At 36.9% G+C, this 14,611-nt stretch overlaps 1 non-coding gene across 1 annotated transcript; it reads right to left on the bottom strand.

Annotated features, from left to right (window-relative positions):
* Positions 1-522: 522 nt before the first annotated feature.
* TRNAM-CAU (transfer RNA methionine (anticodon CAU)) lies at positions 523-594 on the bottom strand. Its single transcript has one exon. It is a non-coding gene; the product is annotated as a tRNA-Met (tRNA).
* Positions 595-14,611: the final 14,017 nt, after the last annotated feature.

Below are 14,611 nucleotides of genomic sequence, written 5' to 3'. Positions count from 1 at the left end.
AAAATTTATTATCTTAATGTTTATTAAATAAATAGATTTCAATAGATACATACATATAAATACATACAATGTTTCCATAGCTTCTTACGTGTTTATTTATTTGATAAGTATTTATAATTTTGTGTATGGTTGATTTAGTCAAAATTAATAGGTTTACATTACATTACTTGCAAATTAATATTTAATAATACATGTAACAAAAAAAGTTAAATTCCATTCTAAATTCTAATGAATAAATAAATAAAACTCTTATCCCCGTTTTCACCATCAATCCCTAATGTTTAAGTGAGCCCTATGGTAACACCTAACAGGAATTTCGTTTACATAGGGGGTCACTTAAAAATTAGGGATTTATGGCGAAAACGGGCAATATTTATAAAATTAGGCGTTTTATGAAAATAATAACTTCAATAAATTATTTTTAATAAAATTAAAAAGTGGAATTTTACGGAAAAAATAATTACTGTGAGTACATAAATAAAAAACCAAAAGAAAAAAAAAACAAAAAGAATTTCAACCACTTAGCAGAGCGTAGTTTCGATCTACGGACCTCTGGGTTATGGGCCCAGCACGCTTCCACTGCGCCACTCTGCTGTTGTGAGAGCGGGCGAAATAGTACGCTGCTATCTAACGCCGGCTATTGATAGACGCGCGGCGAGTGTGACGTCACAGCGACATGTTTCGTAAGATTTTTTTTGCCAAGTCCAAGTCTGTGGTGAGTATATTTTTAGAATTTTATTAAAAAGTAAGTAACCCTACCCTATTTATTTAAAAAAAATATAATTAATAATTTATTTTGTGTTTTTTATTACCTTCCGTAATTTTGTTGGTGCGATCATTTACAACTCGTTTTGGATATCTTACCTGAAAAGAAAGAAAAATATTTAGCAATGGAATACCTCAGTAATTTAACATTTAGGTAACAATACGTTAGGCAATGGAAAAAATTTAAATCCGCACTATTGCTAATTGCTACTTTATGACAATCAACAACAATAACAACCAATTATAAACCCTACTGAAATGAGCACAAAGTATGTTTTTCATATTTTCTCAATTCCCGCTCAAAGTCAAACAAATAAATACATTAGCATTTTTGAACTCTATGAACAAACGCATAAGATTGAGAGTTCAGTGAGGATTAAAGAGTGAGCATGACGTGTTGTTTTTCAGTCGGCCAGCAGGACTTCGGATGCGATTTTAGGCAGGGAAGGGTTTATACCGTAAATAGCCAAGCATTATGAAAAAACTGTAAAATAATGCATTGTCATTCGGAAAATTTATCGATACCAATATTAATGCGAAAGTTAATTTGTTTGTCTGTTTGCAATTCACTTGAGTCGCTGAAATAATTTACGTGAATTTTTGTACAGAAGTAGAAAGAAAGAAGGACTAGGCTACTTTTTGGCGCAAACCAGAAAGGAATAAAATTGTGTAATCTGTAGGTATGCCATTTCCCATAAGTCCATCATCAGTCACCCCACTACCCATAATAGTCAGTGGCAATAGATAATCCTCATGACAAATACAACATTGACACAGGTCTGAATTTATCTATCTAGTGATTTGAGAAAACGTATCTAAAGATACGTTTCACGACTACGTTTACGTTTTATTCTTCTGTTTGAAATGTAAACATTTCAAGAAGAATAATATAGTCAGCGTTAAACTTAAACTGAGACAGTTCAGTTGAGATTCATTTTAAGTCAATTTTTTTCCCTATTTATTACATTTACAAAAGTGCCAGTTTATAATTAGACTAGCGGCCGCCCGCGACTTCGTACGCGTGGATCCCGTTTTATTACCCCCTTAGGGGTGGAGTTTCGTAAAATCCTTTCTTAGCGTATGCCTACGTCATAACATCTACCTGCATGCCTTCAGCCCAATCCGTCCAGTGGTTTGGGTTGTGCGTTGATAGATCACTATGTCTGTCAGTCAGTCAGTCACCTTTGAGTTATATTTAGATGGCTCCGTGTAGCATAAACCCATCCCGCCGCAGGACACATGTATCAAGGTAATGTATCCAAAATTAAAGTGGCCGTCCAATTTCCCGCGCAAAAATAACAACACCTGTCCCGCTCTGTAATGGGAAGATATATCTTTACATGGAATTTTAATGGCTCTGTCCGGGTAATGCGAATAGGCAACGTGATGCACTCTTGTTTGGTTTTGTTTATGCCTTTTTTTACTTTTTTTTAGACTTTATTGGTCTTTTAGTGGTTATTAAGGCTGAAAAGGTTTGAGGGAGGTATTGGTGATATCGTCTGTTAAGAACTTGATACATATAACTCGTCTTATGCTTACTTACATAAAGATAAAACAATAGATAACCGTTTTTGGGCTTTGGCCTACTTCTATCTGACACCTAATACTTTTTTTTTGAAGTCATAGTCATTGATATCACACTTAATTTTTATGGACAATGCGTCTGCGTAAAATACCATTCTTAAGGTAGGTCTAATTTGCAACGATATATAAATTTATTGTGCTGGTTGTAAATAGGTACCTACATTATATTCTGTTATGAAATATGCAACGAACCGTACTTAGCGTAGCGCTGACCGCTGCAAATGACGGATCCATTGGTAGATATCACTTCCACTTCATTTCTTGTGTCATTCCCAGCCAATGCTCGTCCACTTTCAACTGACCCACCACTACGTTCAGTATCTATTGAAAAAATACATCTCAAATCCTAATCCTAACTAATATTATAAATGCGAAAGTAAGTCTGTCTGTCTGTCTGTCTGTCTGTCTGTCTGTCTGTCTGTCTGTCTGTCTGTCTGTTACGCTTTCCCGCTTAAACCTCGCAACCGATTTTGATGAAATTTGGCATAGAGATAGTTTGAGTCCCGGGAAAGAACATAGGATAGTTTTTATCCCGGTTTTTGAAACAGGGACGCGCGCGATAAAGTTTTTCTGTGACAGACAAAATTCCACGCGGGCGAAGCCGCGGGCGGAAAGCTAGTAGTTCTAATAAAACTGGTCAGAAAACAACCAAAATATGCAGACCCCCCGCCACTTGGCGAATGACGTAGAATGTATTTAGTCAAATGGGTCCACGGATATTGGCGTTTAGTGACCAGTGATTCAGAAATTTGCGATAATGTAGTTGAACTGTAAAGATAATGCTGGGTACTTTAATCCCACGTCCTAATTTATTTAAGGCCTTTTTTATCACGATGAATGTAGGTACGTCTAAAGTATTTTTTGATTGGAATCTTTTGTTTTAAGGTAATAAAGACGGCTAATTCCAAGTAAATCCATGTCGATAAAATATAGATAAAAAATATAATAGACATGAGTCTTTAAAACGCCTGCAATATCTTAACACGCAATTATTCTTTGCGTGAACACATTGAACATAACAATTTAGGCGTAAGTAATTTAAAAGTAGAATAAGTTTCTGGCGGTATATTCCTCTTTTGTTTCCAACCAGGGGTGTCAAACGAACGTGTCGTCACTCGAGACCGCTTCCGCACCCCTGCCATAGTAAAACGGGCCACCGTTTTAAAATCCGAATGTTTAATTTTATATTCGTTACGCATACAAAATCCTTTAACTGTGCACCCCCAGTCGTAAAAGGGAAAATTTGGCGTTTCCATAACTCCTAATTACACAAGGCTTTAACCGACCGTAGCAATAGAAATGAAAAAAATATATAGCGCAATATGTGCGATATGGCGTCCATGTAAATTAAGTTTTATGATTTCCGTGCGTTTTAACGCGGTTGATAAATTTTTGTGCGCTAGGGGGGTTAGTTGGTTATACAAAAGTAAATCATAAAGTCAATGGTATATTTTTACACTTTCATTTTGTTATTTTAAAGACCGTAGCAAATAGCGACATCTCCTATCTGAGGCCAAGACACACTTTGGGTCGGTGAGCTATTGGAATGGATTATTGTCGATTTGCCAAAAAAAAATCGTCATATGAAAAAAGCAAGTGTAAATTCGTCTTATTACTTTCAATATAAGGAATCTTTTGTGGCGAATCGACAATAACCCATTGGAATTCGAGTAAGTATGTAAAAGATTCATATAATAATATTATGAATCGATATTTCATTACGAGCATTAAACTACAGTAAAACATTTCAATTTTTCTTATTGTTCGTGTTCTCATCAACAACAACAACACAAATACACTGACGACCTGACCATAGGTAAAACTATTTTTTGCAAACTGACACCAATCGCAACTACACACGGCGAGTTCACCCTAATGTATCACCGGTGCCTCAAAACACCGTAACATGATTGTTTGCAGATTATTGTGGATCCACTAGCGCCCCACACCTGGCACTAATCGGATTAGCATATTAATTGTTCGCGGACGTGTCCAGCTTCAAAGACCCGCCACTTGAGAGAACGGGAGTATGATTAACTATTGAGTAATCTGTGGTACACGTTTGTTTGGGTATACCTAACCATAATAGAAACTGATAATGTTGCCAACAAATAACTTGAGTATCATTGACTCTGATTTGAAGTAAAGACAGAAAACAGTTACCTAAGTTTTAATCTATTTTTAACAAATATAGTGCAACTGCATAGAGCAAGTGTAAGTAGATACCCTGAAACGGACCTACTAAAGAATTTGGATCGAAATAAAAAAATCCATAGATTGTTAGAACGGAATCGTCTATTTCGAGTGAAGTAAGTATAAAAAGGGGTATTTAATTAATTTCATATTTAAAAAAAAAGATAGTCCAAAATCCGCAAGCAAGTAATTTTCGTTCGTTTACCGAGTAACATTAATACGTTTATGTTAAAACAAAAATATTATTTGTTTTATTCTAATAAATATAACAATAATAAAATAGTGCCACCTATTCAATATTCACCAAAAGTCAAGTGACAATATTCAGCAACTGTCGTGCAGTTAGGTACACACATTTTTCTCGGAGCACTAGAAAGGAGTCGCCGCTTAGTGCGCCATCTACAACGAGCAGCTACTAATGGAGGTGTCATGTTTCCCTCTCGTATAATGCCGTCCCACTTACTTTTAGAGCAAGGTTGAAGGTTCAGTCTTCGCGCGATCAATTTGTGCTCGTAAGTTTATTGGAGCATTACAAAAGCTACTTTGTTAAAGATTTTTATGATCTTTGCAATATGAGCTAAAAAGTGTTAAGTATCTATAAGTAAGTATTACGAGTATTTTTGTTTATTGATGAGATTTGTGCTTCTTAGGATAAGTTAGTCACTTTTCATACATTCTGACATTACGGTTTTGTTGACTCTAGTTATAACAACACAGACGATATAAAATAAAATACACATACCTACTTATCTGTAGTCCAATCCACAGTTAAACATAAATAACAGTTTGAAAAACCAGCTACAAATCACTAATTTATGAATTTTGCGCGGAACAGCAATTCGTTATTATTACCTAACCCTAATTGTATTGTGAGTTGTGGATAAAACAATCATCATGCTAATTACAAAGAATCCCAACTAATATTATAAATGCGAAAGTAACTCTGTCTGTCTGTCTGTCTGTCTGTCTGTCTGTCTGTCTGTCTGTTACGCTTTCCCGCTTAAACCTCGCAACCGATTTTGATGAAATTTGGCATAGAGATAGTTTGAGTCCCGGGAAAGAACATAGGATAGTTTTTATCCCGGTTTTTGAAACAGGGACGCGCGCGATAAAGTTTTTCTGTGACAGACAAAATTCCACGCGGGCGAAGCCGCGGGCGGAAAGCTAGTTGATAATAATGGCGTATAAATAAATAAAATACGTAACAAGTTTTTTGTAGAGCTAGAGAGGAAAATCACACTGAATACGGTAAAATCAAAATCATCGACATTGTGACAACAATAAACGTCCTATGTTTTACCCGAATGCACCAGATGGTGGGTTATTATGATCTATTACATAAATGATCATGTTTGTGCATACAAATTGATGATTTCAATGCCCAACTTTCCTAAAAAACAGTCCTTGATCTAGCCTTGAAACCCTATTCGTCAATCAGTCAGTCAATCCGAATTTCTACGGCTTTAAAATTGTCAAAAAATGTCTCTCTAACCTTTATTTTGTTTCTTGGCTGTCATATTTCGTTGAGGTCATTATTTTAGGAAAGAAATAAAAAAAAATTGAATACCTAAGTTGGAATCCTACTCGCCCCTTAAATAATGCATTTTAAGCGGACCAGCAACGCCCAATGCCCTGTTATCACCTAAACCACTAATTGCATAGCCTGAATTATGGCGGCGGCAGACAATGCCTGGACACTGCCTTTAATGTTTGATTATACTCGTCTGCGGGATTTACAGTGACAACGAAAATAATCTGTTTGGTACTTTTAGGGCAATAACTGGCTGGAGAAAAAGGATTAACTAAAGCTAGCAAACAAATGAATAATGCCCTAGATTCTAGAAATACACATACCTAGGTACTAATTTTCAACCGACTTCAAAAAAAGGAGGAGGTTCTCAATTCGACCCGTATGTTTTTTTTTTCTATGTTTGTTACGCGATAACTCCGCCAATTATGAACCGATTTGAACAAATCTTTTTTCTGCGTATAGGTAATACCTCAAGGGTGGTCCCATTTAAATTTAATAATAGAAAAAACAACCCCCAAGGGTGGAAAATTGGGGATGAACTTTTTTATACGCAATATCTCCGCCGATTATAAATCAATTTGAACGATTATTTTTTTGTTGAATAGGTATTATCAAAAGGGTGGTTTCATGCGAATTTGAAGAAAATATTTCACCCCCAAGGGTGGAAAATTGGGGATGAACTTTTTTATACGCAATATTTTCAATTTTTAGTTTTTTTTTGTGTTCACGCATTTGAAGTCGGTTTTATTTTTTTTAAAAGTTAATTATATGGTCCTATTTCTTAACCGCCCACCTTCCTTTCTTCTTATTTTAAACAACTGCCCTTTTCCCGATTTTCAGGAGTGTGATGATTTTTTGTGTGATATGCAAAAAGAATAAGTAAGGTACTATTTTATTTTCGTCCAAGAAATTATCAAAATCTAATTATAGTGCAATGACGTTCACAGCTTGCGACGAGAATCGATAAGTTAAAACCATTTAAGTAAACACAATGATATTATGGCATTTTTCTTCACAAAAGCGAAAAAAAATCTGCTATAGACCATGAGTATCCCTGGTGAGAATGGCTTATATGCCTATGTTATAGTCAAACCTCGAAGCTCCGGCACTCCTAGGTTTGACTAGTCAATCCTCAGGTCTGACTAGAAGTCTTAGTCAAAGCCCAAACATTTCGGCCTTTGACTAAAGAATGTTAGTCAAACCTAGGAGTAACTAATTAGGTCAGGCAAACGTCGAAACTCAATTTATTGAAATCGGGGTTTGACTAGTCAAACGTCAATTAAGACTTTAAACTAAACTATACTTCATTCTGATATCGAATTTATTGCATAGGCGTTACGGTCGGTTCTTTAGGTGAAGGTACGAGTAACTAAAATTATTTACTGTGGTTGTTTGTGAGTGTTTCTAGACCGATCTTGAAATTACTAATTTTTAGGGTTCTATTACCTTAGGATAAAGAGTTAAAACGGGACCCTAACTATGACTTCGCCAAATGTTGTCTGTCACCAGGCTAGTATCTCACGAATCATTTTCAAAAGATTTAGTTTTTATTTACTTTAAAAATAAATAATTCAATAAAATACTTAAATATTTAAGGGGGGTTCCTAAACAGCAAACGTGACTTTTTGCAGTTTTCTGCTCGATAATAAAACGTAAACAGGTGAACCCTTGAAATATTCACAAAATTAGTTGCATATCTACCTACTTTAAAAATAAATCATAAAATTAAAATAAAAGAAATATTAGAAGGGGGGCTCCCATACAAGAACAGAGTCGCACGGAACCCTTCGTGAGCGAATCCGACTCGCACTTGGCCGGTTTTCTATTTGCTGTCTACTTCTGACAGAGTCTGCCAGTCGTTTCTAGGATTGACTAGGCAAAGCCCGATACAGATTATTTTAGTTTCGACGTTTGACTGAACAGTTTAGGCACTTCTAGGTTTGACTTAGTCAAAGGCCGAAATTAGAATTCACTTCGGGGTTTGCCTGAAGGCCTTGGTCAAACCTAGGATAAACTAGTAATTCCGCGAAGAGACTGCATATCGACCTTTGACTATGACACCTAGATATAAGGTACTGGATGCATAAAGCTTCAACCAAACCAACGCGTGCAGATCGCGTCGGCGATGGCGATCACTGCGCGTGCATAGGCCAATGACAGGACGCGCGATCAATGATAGGACTTTTAATACCGAGATTTGTAGCGTTCCATCGTTTAAACTCTACATCTTGCACGGGACTTCTAGAAGGATGAAAGGATCTGTTAACCAATTCTACCCTCCTAGCTGAACGCAGCCTTACATTCCCGATGCGGTGCATTCCGATTGCAGTTTTATCAGGGCTGCAATCAAATGGTTTTCGTCGCGTGATATATTCGCTGTCTCGTATTTTCTTCGGTTGACAGCACGGGGGGTGCCCAGGAGTTATAGCTTTCATTCATTTCACGGTAATATTTGGTTTAGCGAATAAAATGTTGGTTAAAATCAATAAATTAAATAGCAACTTTAGGACGACACATCAAGCTAATCACAGGGGGGTCTTATCTGGTTGTATTACAGGCTGTTTTGTAACAAAAATGTATAGTTTGATGTGCTATACTATTAATAAAGTTAATCAGAATTACTGTTTTCTTAAATTTTAGTAAGAGATAGGTTGAAACTATCAAACGAAGACGTTAGTGGCAGTTCTAATGAGTAAGCTCATGGTCTGCAGTAATCTGTAGTAGTAGTGTTGTAGGTCAAGAAATATGATTAAATTAGGTACACTTATGTTGAGTAGAGGAAAAAATCTTTAAAATGTATCTGCAGCTAAGAATTACTATATTACTTACTTTACTATACATACAGTCATTTATTTCACCTTGATATACGAGTATTATTAATACAATTATTAACAGCGTAACTTAGGATGAGTTGCACCACCTTATTTAAACCGTAACAATAACCGGTGCTTTTTGTATGGAGTTTAACAGATTTTTGACGTTTGTCAAAGTTAAAGTAAGATGGTGCAACTCAGCCTTAATCAAATAAACAACGGTATCTTTGCTCAGCAGTAGCAATAACACGGTCAGATATTCTACATAATTAATTTCAGATATGAATGCGTAATATATTCATAAATGCAGATGCACTCAACTTCGTTAGCAACTACGTACCCTTTAAAGCAAATAGCGTGGAATAACGTTTCCCTGAATCCACAATTCTGTGTCATAGATTAAATAAATGCAGAGATACTGAATGTAATTAGTAGAAGAAACAAAGGAACATTATTATTACCTACTAGAGATACTGTGAATGTGACTTACTTAGTACTGTGAATGTGATTGAGTAACGCATACCGCATAAGTACGCAACGCGTATTTACAAACGATGCTTGCTTAAATGAAGCAGCAAATCGAACGCACAGCATTGAAAAGAGCTCTGTGATTGGTTCGGGTGTCACCCTGTGCGTCCACGCGCACTCTGAGACTTCATAGTAATGTTTGTGAATACGGGCGTATTTATTTGGTAAATGTCTGTACTATTACTTTTTTTAGCCTGCCTGTTTGACAATAACTTGAGTGATAAGATGGAATCCATCATGATTCATCATGAATTTAGCATAAAAGCATCTAAGTTCTAAAAATATACCTATTTTGTGGCCAGACTTAGCTTTCGCCTTTAGTTGATAATGGTCAATTAGAAATATTGTGTTTATAAGTTTGCCAGATGGGGCCTTGAATCCATTTTAAAAAGACAAGATTAGTTATTCTGTCAAAGTATTCTTTGAACACAACCTGAATGGCATTTCTCCTGTTTTATTTGCTCTTCCTTAAGGCAAGACTAGTTTAATGATTTTATTTTAACACAAACACAGTAATATAATGTTACAATATCCTATTCGTTACACAGATTTAAATCCAGCACTATGAAACCGATGCTAAATCACGAACAATTAATATCAAAACAAAACAGTAACGAAGCAAACAATGTAGCAAGCAAGCCGGGATTCCCCTACCATAGAGGAGCGTCACATCTCACAAATTAGCCATTTGATTTTGGACTTACGATTGTGTAGTTAAAGTTGCTTTTGCCTTGGAGTTTAATAGGTCGTTACTCAAACGTAGGGTGGTGAGAAGGATTCACGGGTGGGCGGATTTCAATTGATAGTATAGTTTGCGGTTGGAAATTGTACTTGAAGTACAGACAAAAGCACAACAAGCCATACACTGCGGCATCTTATGTAATTGCAATAAGGACTATTTTACATCAAAAACTTATAGTATAATGCTCTCTTTCTTGTATATAATCCGTATAAATGTGAGTTTACTATAACGTGAGCAATTATCTCAGCAAGCGCTTGACAGTTTACTAACTTTGATTAGCATGTACAGCGGAAATTGCAAGTGAAACTTGTTAACGATATAGTTAAACTTCAGTTATATCTTAACAGCGATTTAATACTCGTTAACTCTTGGGTTAATAAGAGACATATTAGGTAATATCTATGTATGGTAAAACTTCATTAATCTCAAGCGCTGATTAAAATTATGATTATACTAATAAGATACATATTAAAGCCTTGAATAAGTCGCCTGAGAACATTTAAAAAATCAATAAAGAATTTTCCAAGATTTGCTATGCATGTTATAAAGAAGTCATTCGTCCATTGGGTCCCATTCCCATCATACATTATAATTTAGACGCAGCGTTTCGGTGCGTTGTCTCACGCTCGATCCATCTATCGCTTGCTAGTATAGGGTCATGACCAAACTCGTATTTTAATCGTTTTATTCCGCCACGACGTCCACTGCTGGACAAAGGCCTGCCTTAAGGATTTCCTCAACGACCAGTCCTGTGCTGCCCGCATCCAGCCTCTCGCAACCTTCACCAAATCGTCGGTCCAGATACTTAGTAGTTTTATAACAATACGAAAAAAACATTGTTACTAACTCAGCAATATTTCCTGAACACGTTCTAAGACCAGTCTCATACGTCCCGCCTTCGTTACGGCGTCATAACATGAAAACTTCGTGGTGTGCCCTTATTTCGCCTCATTGCCTCACTCCTGCCGCGAAGAGGGGTTTATAAAGCGCGATATAAACTCTAGATTTTTTTGTATGACTATTACTGAAAGATACATGGCGGTTCAATAAAAGTCCCTAAACGTTAGCGTCCCTAAGAAGGCTCAATGTGATTCAAAGAGCGATGGAGCGGGCTATGCTCGGAGTTACCCTGCGTGATCAAATCAATGAGGAAGAGGCGAAAATAAGGAGATCTGCAGGAGAACCAAAGTGACCCTTCCACAGAAAAAGTTATTTATTTGCAGCAAATAGGATTTTCAAAAGCGCTAATACTCGTCCCAGTATTATTTTAACCCTACCACTGCTTTAAGACAATAATAACCCAGCGCTAAGAAGAAGCCGTGCGTGCAAGAAATTCAGTTAGCATTGTCAGCCTCCAGTGATTGAAGAAATATAATAATATCATTTTCGAAAATAACCTTGTTAACAAATTCAACCATGGACTGAGTCAATCACACTTATCATACTCGAAGGAGGTCAAAACTTTCTTTCTTCTAAGTAAAAAAAATCATGTAGGGGAGAGTTCGGTATATTGTACCGCCGGGTAAATTGTACCACCCTCATATTTCGTAAAGTATTTATTGAATGTCTGTAATTGCAACACTCAGCGATACACAACTAAAATCAATTAATATCGGCCATGTGGTTTTTGCCGTGACAACAAACACGTGTGTTTTATTTTGAAAAGTATTTTTTCATTGTTTTCAAGTAACTTTTGACAATACATGTTTAGTTTGTAATTTTGTTAAATTTAATCACAGGGTGTTTCTAATATATTATTTAGAAGCGTAAATTAGTGTGGATTACAATTATTTGAAACATTTTTCGGTATTTATAAGCTATTTTTTTTACCGATTTTTTAAAAGCACTATCACCTAGTCGGCTAAATTGTACCACATCAAGTTGTATGGAACTTTACCAAAGGATTTTGACATTTTTTTTAGTAAATCATATTTTGAAGTTATAATAGCGTAGTTATGTTTGACTAACAATAAATGAAAGCAAAAGACTGGCAAAGTAGATTAGGTAGAAATGTGCGTTACGATAATTGGAATTACAAAACTTGTACTCAAAATCGTGATAACGTGAAAAACAATATCGATTGTCTATGTTATTAACTACTGTTCCTTTTAGTTTCCTAATTTGTTAAGAATGTATCGTATAATATTTTGCCATAGTTGTTTTATAGGCTTGAAATTTATTGAAATCCAATTTAGTAACCCTGTGGTACAAATTATCGAACCGGTTGGCTAAATTGGACCGAAGCTCTGAACTCGTACTTTGTTGATTTGTGCTAAATATACAACAATCATATTAATTAATACTTATGAAATAGTAAGTTGAATAATGTATCTTTTATTATATACCATGGACATTAGCAAAAACAAAAGAAAACTATGTGTAAAATGGGATTGAAAAAAACTGGTCCAAATTAGCGGACTCTCCCTTACTATGTGTTACCTAGTTTTTTTTACGCACAAAGAACACAACTATGTCACAGCTACAATGTTGAACGCACTCACATTTGCGATTTAGAACGGTCTATGAGGGGATGTAAATCGGGTTCCAGCATGCTAATGATGCGGCACAAATCGTCCTATGTAAATCCCACTAACGAGGCCACACACCTGATGCAAAATATGGCTATGGCGCGTCTTACGCCCGCTAGACTTGGCTGTATGCTTATCACTGATAATGGATGCCAGCTTGAGAATATTACACGCTATGTTAGTAAAAACGGGAACGATAGACAATATCCTACTAATCCTACTTAATATTACAAATGCGTAAGTTTGGATGTCTGGATGTTTGTTACTCTTTCACGTAAAAACTACTGAACGGATTTTGATGAAACTTTACAGTATTATTGTTTATAACCCAGATTAACATATAGGCTATAATTTATGACGATCTGTGACAAACTAATCTCACGCGGGAGAAGCCGCGGGCAAAAGCTAGTTCTACAATAAATGGCAATATTTTGGTCTGTAATTGATGCTTATTATATAAAATTGTGACGTTCTTTAACAAAGTTAATCAAGACCATTCAAAAACAATATTAAAAATATAAGCAATGAAAGATCCCATCTGCCCGCGATCATAAGCTCCAAAGCACCCTTCCAAATCAATCATACTTCAAAACACAGTATTAAAATGCCATTAAGAGATAACTCTTGTATCTATGGATCATTTCGCTTTACCATAGATAGAGAGCGAGAGAGCTTACCATAAGCAACTGTAGCTAACGACCCGTGTTCAAGAGTATTGAAAATTTATTCTAAGTACGAGGGGTGTTTGATGGTTAGTTATGGTACTGCGTCTGCTTCGACGGAGCCGTCTTATCCTGACCCATCGAGGATCTAAAGAGAGCTGTTGTACAGCCATAGGTGTTAGAGAGCTCACAGACGAGCAATATTTCGGCTGCTTGCGATAGTGGTACTTAGGCGACGATGAGCGACTGTAAGCGACAATCTCTGAATCGTACCTTTCACTGTCATAATATGTTGACACTCTGACTATACGTTAGCGACTGCCCTTCTTCGAGAGTCGCGATGTAACGGCGACTGTCAGCGACCATCGGCGGTATTCGCGAAGAAATCGCCGATATACTGTGAACTGTCGATCGCATCGGCGACTGTCGGCAACCATTGGCGGTTCGTTCGTTTCAGCCAAATGACGTCCACTGCTGGACAAAGGCCTCCTCCAAGGTTTTCCACAATGCACGGTCCTGCGCTGCCCGCATCCAGGCTCTTCCCGCGACCTTTACGAGATCGTCGGTCCACCTAGTAGGAGGCCTGCCCACGCTTCGTCTTCCAGCCCGTGGTCATAGCTCGTAGAGACGATGGCCGTTGGGGCAGAAAAGTTCTCGAGTGGCGACCACCATTGGCGGTATTCGCAAAGAATTTGCCGATATTACTGTCTCTCGTCTGTGAGCCCACAAACGCGCGCGACAGCTCAAGACAAAATTGTCGGATACCTTAACAAAATGCGCTGTACCGCTTCATAAGAAATGTGTAGTGGGTACGGTTTTTGTTTTGCAAACGAGAGTTTATTTTTAGTATGGTGTTAACATGAAATGTTGGCTGAATTTCGACGATATTTATTCGTGGCAGCGCGCGATAAAAATGTTAGCAAATTACGGTTCGTTTCAACAAATGCTGGAATAGTTGAAGTTTAAAAGTTTTGTGTTGTGGCATTTAACGAAAATAAGCTTTAGTCCAGTCAATGAATGCCTTAACGACGGTGTAGAGAGAAATCCGTGGAACACAATTTCTGACCTCGGGACTTTATTTAGCCTAGTTAGGTGGTGAACATAGCAAAAGTCCCCGCCCTTAGCCCTTGAGCCGGCGGGGAGAGTGGGGTTTTAAGGTACCACTTTTCGGTTTTTCGCTTAATCCTCGGAAACTATGCGTCCTAGTGACATGACTACTATGAACCAAAAAACGCTTATTAAATTTGCTACAGGTGAGACCGTCA

This window comes from Ostrinia furnacalis, unplaced genomic scaffold, assembly GCF_004193835.3.
Source record: "Ostrinia furnacalis isolate ACB-3 unplaced genomic scaffold, ASM419383v2 OfSCF0397, whole genome shotgun sequence".
Classification (NCBI taxonomy): Eukaryota; Metazoa; Arthropoda; class Insecta; order Lepidoptera; family Crambidae; genus Ostrinia; species Ostrinia furnacalis.
The sequence above is the reverse complement of the archived record's forward strand: the minus strand, read 5'-3'. Positions and strand labels throughout refer to the sequence as shown.